Source organism: Gracilinanus agilis, chromosome 6 (assembly GCF_016433145.1).
Source record: "Gracilinanus agilis isolate LMUSP501 chromosome 6, AgileGrace, whole genome shotgun sequence".
Lineage (NCBI taxonomy): Eukaryota > Metazoa > Chordata > Mammalia > Didelphimorphia > Didelphidae > Gracilinanus > Gracilinanus agilis.
The window spans coordinates 52,507,300-52,515,623 of NC_058135.1; positions in this window are offsets into that span (position 1 = coordinate 52,507,300).

The window sequence follows — 8,324 nt, forward strand, 5'->3', positions numbered from 1 at the left end:
AAAAAAAGTATAATAAACCTCAAAATGTAGGCTAGAGTAAGATTATGAAGGACTTTAAATGACAAACTCAGAAATGTAGTTAACCAGAGAGGCAATAGGAAGTTTCCTCATTAGAAGTTTCCCAAATTAATAAAATTGAGTGGTAATGGATGGTCCAATGTGTTATAAAATATATTGGTTTGGCAAATGAGTGAAGCCTAAATTGAAGAAAGGAAATAAAGGAATTCAGGAATCTAACTGGGAGACTTGAAATATTCAAGATGAGAAATTATGAGGGGTTAAACTCAGCTAATGTCCATGACATTGGAGAGAAAGTAAAAGATATGAAAAATGCTACAAATTTGAAATCTAAATTTTGGCAGGTGAGGCAAAGGTACAAATCAATGATGATGAAATTGTGAACCTTTGTGAGCTTTTGAGGATAAGTTTAAAAGGGTGAAAAAAAAGAAATCAATTCTTCGGGTATTATAGGGGTAAGGATGACTTTGACAAGGTGAGTAGACCTGGTGATCATTGAACAACATCAGAAGATATGATAGTAATTGTATGTTAACAGATAATAAAGAATTGGTTATTGATGTGAGAGTCATTTAAAAATCAGATATCTTTCTAGAATAAAACCATATGTTTCTTAAAGATAAAAAAAATCAAAGCCAAAAAACAATGTTAAAAGTGACTAAACATAAGTGTGCAATCAAAATACCAGTAGCCTGACCTAGTGTGCGGGAAAATAATGAGTGAAAACAAGAAATGATGAATGAGAATAGAAAAGAACTTTGAAATAACTACAACAAAACCCTTTGAAAAGAGAATGAAATGGCCATGAAAATCCCTAACTTGCCAAAGTGTTAAATAAATTAATTGAAATAATCAAAATTAAAATTCTTGAAGAAAATTGTGAAAGTGGGAGATCAATGACTTAAAAGAGACACTAAATATTTCTTAATAAGCAATTTGCATAATAAAAAAGTTAATGGAGGATATAAACTTAAAAAAAAAGAGTGACAAAACAAGGTTTGGCTTATAGGTGTTTTAGAGAGTCAAAAGAAAGCCCATATAAGCCAAGATCATTTAAATCTGATGACAAAGCTAAATCTGACAATATAAGAATCATCAGTCTCACATTTTAAAAAAAATGATGCATGAAAAGTCATCCAAATTAATTACTCCAAAATTTTGATGTTAGAAGACATAGACAGTAGCTGTAGTCTATAAGGAGAAAGGAGCATAGATTCAACACTACCAGGACATAATTTTCTACCTTATGATCTTTCTGGTAAAAGGAAAAAAATTTTCAGGTAGCTAGAAAAAAACTCTAATCCAAATTGCTCAGGACTGCTCATCAAAAAGAAATAAAAGGAATTATCAAAGTGAGATTTACCAAAAAGTACAAAAGAGACTTCTACCTCAATATAATCTTCAAATTTAAATTGGACAATACAAGAGGGAAACCATATTTTAATTAAAGTAATTATTTCCAAGCAAACATTTTCAGAAAATCAACTGTAAACTCTCATCAAAATGTTAAAAAAAATTAACAATGCAGCAAAAAAACTTAAGAAAGATATCTAACCTTGTACAAATAAATAGATTGGAGAAGTTAGTGGTCCAATGTTTAAATACCATAAGTAAAGTCTCCTCTTTATGACTAAAACAACTGGAGATTCCAAATTAGTATAAAGGTCATTGCAGAAATAAGATACAATCTCATGATTTGGTGCTTAAATTTTAGTCTAGAGAAAGAGAGCAGGAAGAGAAGACAAATGTGTAGTATTTCTTCTGATTTCAAGAAGCACAATTGGTAGTTATAAACCACATTACTACCTAAGATTGGAAGTGTAAGCATATTGCACACACACACACACACACACACACACGAGAAAGAGAGAGAGACACACACAGAGGCAAGAGACAGAGAGATCACTGATCCTGTGATATGGATAGAAAAGAAAAAATAAGGGATGAGAGTGGGAGAAAATGATTAAAAAATAAAGTAATTTCAGAGAAGTTATTAATATTTCCTTCTATCATTTTTTGGAAGAGAAAATATAACAAGATTTCATTGTTTACTTCAAAAACCCTGGAGAATCACTGAAAAAAGAGATAATAGTTTTAATGAAGTAGTGAAGTACAAAATAATGTCAAATATTAGCTCTCATATTTGAGTAATAAAAATTCAAGAGGAAGGGGAAGAAAGATAAAGTACACTTAAGATGATGATACTCACTAAATATCTAGAAGCTAATATAACCACATATACAGATATACCAATAAAACAACAGAACAATTTTTACAGAAATAAAGACCTATACAATTGGAGAAACACCCAGGGTTATTGGTTAGGTTACAACAATAGGCCTTGTGTTAAAACTTCTTAAACAGTATTACAAAGTATAAATTATCCAAAGTCCCTGATAATGAATTTTAATAATAAGATAGTAAATAAATGGAATAGACTATTTAAACAAATCCTACAAATATACTTGCTTATTAATCAAGTGTTAAATAAATCCAAGAACTACTGATAAAGAAAATCTTTCTTTCATATGAACTATTAAGAAAATTAATAATCAGTTATTTTAATGTATTTAGATAACTATCTTATACTTTATAAAATATATTTCAAATTTATAATCCTAAATATGGGAAATTATGAAATTGAAAAAGAGAAGAGGAAAGCTAAAAGAGAGAAAATAATAAGTTATATCTTTTAAAATTATGTGTTAGGAGGGGGAAACAACTTATTAACAAACAAATTATAGAAGACAGTTATAAAACACAAAATAGATAGACAATATTAATAGTGTAAAATTCAAAAACCTTTGTACAACTAAAATCTGTGAACCTAAAATCAGAAGTAAAAAATGCTAATTTTGGAAAATAATTTCATAAATGTGACACTTTTAATAAAAATCTGAGGAACTAATGTAAATTGACAAAATTAAGAATCATTATTCAAGATAGAAATTGTTAAGTCTAGGAACACTTTTCAAAAGGTAAAATATGAAGTATGCATAACCATTTGAAAGTGCTCAAAATTATCAGTTCTCAGAGAAATGCAAATAAAATCATTTCAAAATATCTCCTCAAACACTTCAAATTGGAAAATATGGAGGAAATGGAAAACCTCATCAAAAGAGTTGTGGAAAGGGGGGCAGCTGGGTAGCTCAGTGGATTGAGAGTCAGGCCTAGAGACAGGAGGTACCTAGGTTCAAATCCGGCCTCAGATACTTCCCAGCTGTGTGACCCTGGGCAAGTCACTTGACTCCCATTGCCTTCCCTTACCAATCTTCCACCTATAAGTCAATACACAGAAGTTAAGGGTTTAAAATTAAAAAAAAAAAAAAAGAGTTGTGGAAAGACAGGCTTGCCATTACACTGCTGGTAAAGCTAGGAAGACAGGTAAAAATTCTTTACTATTGACAATAATCTAAGAGAAGTCACTGAATTTTTTTGTTTGACCAATATTGTACTACTGGTATTGCCAACAAATATTATTGGTATCTATGGTACCAGTGACCCATGAATACAAAAATAATCATAGTAGAATTATTTTTTGCTCAAAAATCCAAAACGTGGTAAAAAATATGCACTCAATAATTGGGAAATAGCTGGATAAACACTGGTATCTTCATGTGTACATTATTACTAAAACAAAGAAAATTATTAATATAATAAATCATAGAAACACAAGATTTGCATTAAGACATGCTGAGTGAAGAAAGGAAAACCAAAAGAAAATATACATAATGACTTCAAAAGGTAAATAAAACTAACTTGGGGAGGAATCAAAATTTGGATCAAATATCATTTTTAATGCAAAAAATAAACAAATTGAGGTATACAGCCTTCCTTCTCACTAAAATATGGTAATGTGTATAATGTAAAAATCACGTAACAAATGAAATAACCTACCTAGAGCACTTTGCAAACATATGTTAGCTAATTTTTTTTTATATTTTATTTTTTACTTATAAAAAGTCATTATGCTGTTAGATTTTCCCAACTGTTTTCAGCAAATGTACTTTTTAGGGACAATTTTGTAGATGTTTGTTAAGTTTCTATTTTGTCCAAATTTAACTATCAGATGATTTTGATAATTGCCAACCTGACCCTATTGACCCCAAAGGAATATCCTCTGGGAAGACAGATTGTTAGATCTAAATCTGAAAGGGAGCACAGAAATATCACCTCAATAGATAAGGAACCTGGGGTCCAGGTTAAATTATTTCCCCAAGGTCTTTTGCAGCCAATTGTTCTGCATACTTGAATATGTCATCATTGGGGAATCTTTTAAAGAGCATAAATTGGTTGAAATGAGGCAGAATGGCACATAATAGCCTCACTCTTTCTTCCAGTATCATCCAATGGCAAAACAAAAGTCAAGGCGGCTGCTGATAACTTGGGATGCAGGGGATAACCTTGGTTTCTTTGATGTCCCATCAAGCTCTAACTTGCTCTAACCCACAACTCCCACCTCTACCACCTTGATGACTACTGGAATAAATTGTTTTCATCAGCCCCTTCAGCCAGGTAAAGTCTTCCCATAACTGGACTAGACATTCCCCTAATTCACCAATGGGCTTGACACCTATCTGTTGCCTTCCACCTACTTTATTTAGCCAGTCTGCCAAGACAGCTTACTGGCATGTGGCCATTGAGCCTCATTTTGAAATCACAGGTGAAAGCTGGGTGGCAGGTGAAAACCAAGATAGGAAAACAGGCCTGAAAAGGGTTCCGCAAGTGCTCATAACAGGTAGTTAATGAGTGGTGAGGAAGTGTAAAACTCAGGGAAAGTAGTTATGGATTATATATGTAAGCAATTTCAGAGGGGAAGATTGTTAAGAATATGAGTTGGGGGTAGGGCGTAGCTAGGTGGCACAGTGAATTGAGAGTCAGACTCGGAGATGGGAGGTCCCAGGTTCAAATATGGGCTCAGATACTTTTTAAATGTGTGACCTTGGGACAATCACTTAACCCCCACTGCCTAGCCCTTACTAGTCTTCTGTCTTAGAACTTATAATGCACAGTATTGATTCTAAGATGAAAAGTAAGAGTTTAAAAAATAGAACATGGACTGGGATAGGAATTGGTAGACATGGAAGATCCCATATGACAAGGGAATTGAGTTAGGTATTCTGAAGGTAAAAAGGACTACATTTCAGGCATAGGGGATCTTCTATGCCAGATAACAGCAAATTATAAGCAAAAGACAAATCTAAACTGTGATCTGTTTTTGTAAGCTCAAAATGTTTTCTACATTTTTACGTACTCTGAACACATACATATATATTTACATCATATATTTCCATGTATTTAGTGCAAAAACCATTGATAGGTCACAATAAAAAAAATCAAACAGGTGGCTGGTTGAATTTGGTTATTGGGCCATAATTTGCAAACCCTGGGGGTCAGGAGCTCCAAGTCAAAGGGAGAAATATGTTGCAACTTGGGAGCAATAAGTCAACCAATTTGACTTATGTAGAATATGAATGGAAGCTCTAATGAGTGACAGTTCTCAAAAAAGATAGCCCAAAGGCAGATTGTGAAGGGTTTTAAAATGTGATTGAAAATATATATTTTCAGAGGAGATGTGGCAAAATTGGGACATTAATGCATTGCTGGTGGAATTGTGAACTGATCTAACCATTCTGGATAGCAATTTGGAACTATGCCCAAAGAGCTCTAAAAGATTGCCTGCCCTTCAATCCAGCCATAGCATTGCTGGGTTTGTACTCCAAAGAGATCATAGATAAATAGACTTGTACGAAAATATTCATAGCTGTGCTTTTTGTGGTGACAAAAACCTGGAAAACGAAGGGATGCCCTTCAATTGGGGAATGACTGAACAAATTATGGTATCTGATGGTGATGGAATATCATTGTGATGAAAGGAATAATAAACTGGAGGAATTCCATGTGAACTGGAAAGACCTCCAGGAATTGATGCAGAATGAAAGGAGCAGAACCAGAAGAACATTCTACACAGAGACTGATACCCTGTGGTAAAAACGAATGTAATTGACTTCTGTACTGGCAGCATTGCAATGACCCAGGACAATTCTGAGGGATTTATGGAAAAGAACGCTACCTACATTCAGAGGAAGAACTGTAGGAATGGAAACACAGAAGAAAAACAACCGCTTGAACACATGGGTCGATGCGGGCATGGTTGGGGATGTAGACTCGAAATGACCACACCAATGCAACTATCAATAATATGTAAAAAAGTCTTGATTGATCACACATGTTAAAACCAGTGAAAATGTGCATTGGATATTGAGGGGGGCTGAAGGGGGTGAAGGGGAAAGTAAAAACAAGAATCATGTAACCACGGAAAATTTTTCTAAAAAAATAAAATATTTAAAAAAATAAAAAATATATTTTCCATTTATCCTAATGATACTAAGAACCCACTGAACCTTCTGGAGTAGAGAAATTCCATTGCTAAACCCATGTTTCAGGAATTTCTATTTAGTAGCCATGTTGAAGATGGATTAGAGGGGATAGAAATTAGAAAATAGGAGTTTAGGTGTTTGATGAGACAATCCAGGCAAGAGGTAATAAGGGTTCAAATGAGGGTGGTTATGGTATGAATAGAGAAAGAGAAATGTTGGGACTAGAACTGATATGATATACAAGAAGTTGTAAATGTGATGAGGAGAGAAGTGAAGAATCAATCCACAAGGAAATAATAAACCCATGTAACTAGAAGGATTATGGTGCCTCAAAAGAAAAGAAATTGAAAAAAAGAAGTGGGTTTGAGAAGAAAGATGATTAGTTCTTTCTTGGACATAAAGAGATTGAGGTAACTTTTGGACATTCAAGTGGAAATATCCAGAAGGCATTTGGTGGTGTGAGACTAAAACTCTGGAGAGAGATGAGTGTCAAAGAGTGGTCAGTGAAGTAAGAGGAGAAGGAGGAAAGAAGAATGTCATAAAATCTTAGGGAGAATAAAGTGTCTCAGAGGAAAGAGATATAGACAGTGTCAATTGCTATAAAATATGCAGGTTTGTAGAACTGATTTTTTTTTTGATTCAAAGGATAGTATTTCACTGGAGGAGGACGTTTGGATTTGAGGCAATATCTAGGGCAAAACAATAACAACAACAACAACTTGAAAAAGAAAAGAAAAACTGCACATGAGCTCAAATTAAACCAGACCATGCCAAGAGAATTTAAAGAAGAATCTAGAAGAATAAGTGAACATAAACTGAACACATGTGCCAGCATTTTTATGACAACCATATTTAGAAACTAATATTTTAGTCCTTTGCCTGCTACATGAGGAAGTGGAAATGGCACTAAAGAAGACAAAAATGGGAATAGCAACTGGGCCATAACAATTATATAAAGAGGAAATCTATGCTAGTTGCAAAACACATTTAAGGACAATGAAAGATTAAGTCTTAAGATATCCAAAAAGTGGGAAGACATTCAATAATTGGGGAAATTAGTGATAGCATGACATTTGAAAAAATGCAACTGAGAGGAAATCTATAACCACATATTCCAATATTTTCATCTCTATAAAAATCTTTACCAGGATGATATATACTCATATTAAAGGGATCCTTGATGAAAATATGAAAAAGGGAACAGTTTGGTTTTCACAAAGAATTTTCTAAATAAGACCACACATTAACACTTGCACAAAGGATGGAAAAATGATGAGAAAAGAAAATATCCTTTGTTTATTGTTTGTTTTTTACTTTTTTAAAGCATTGTTATGATTATAATAACAGATAGTTTGGAGAAGCAGATAAATGTTTCAGGGCCAAATAAAGCTTTAAGTCAAGAGCCCTAGATTGACAGACTACAATGAGGAAAGGAGGGGGTAAAACACTCTTGACTCTCAAGCCCCTCCCCCTCTAACTGCTTTTCTTCAGTTGGTAATGAAGACTGGAATAGGATTCTTCTGGTAAGTTTCGCTTATGGCTGAAACCCCAATAATGTTCCTTTCTTAAATTTATATTCCTCTCAGGTCAGTTAGAGGAGATATATAGAAATTATTTATCTAACTGTTGAGGACAGAAGAGATCTTAAACTGACAGCCAACAGGATTCAATCAAGAAGTTCAGACTGAATTGTAAGTATCTTCCAAATGATTATCAGGCACAGCTTTGAAGGTAAAAAGTTATATTAGGAATTAACAAGGAAAATTATATAAATTCAGGAAGGGTTTAGGATATATGAAAGGTGCCCCTAAACTGTTAAATTGATGCCCCCTTCTTCCTCCACACTGGAGAAGATGAAGCACTTAACTAAAACTGGCTCTATTGCTATAGATAAATATCTTACTCTCTAATTACTAAATAATTATA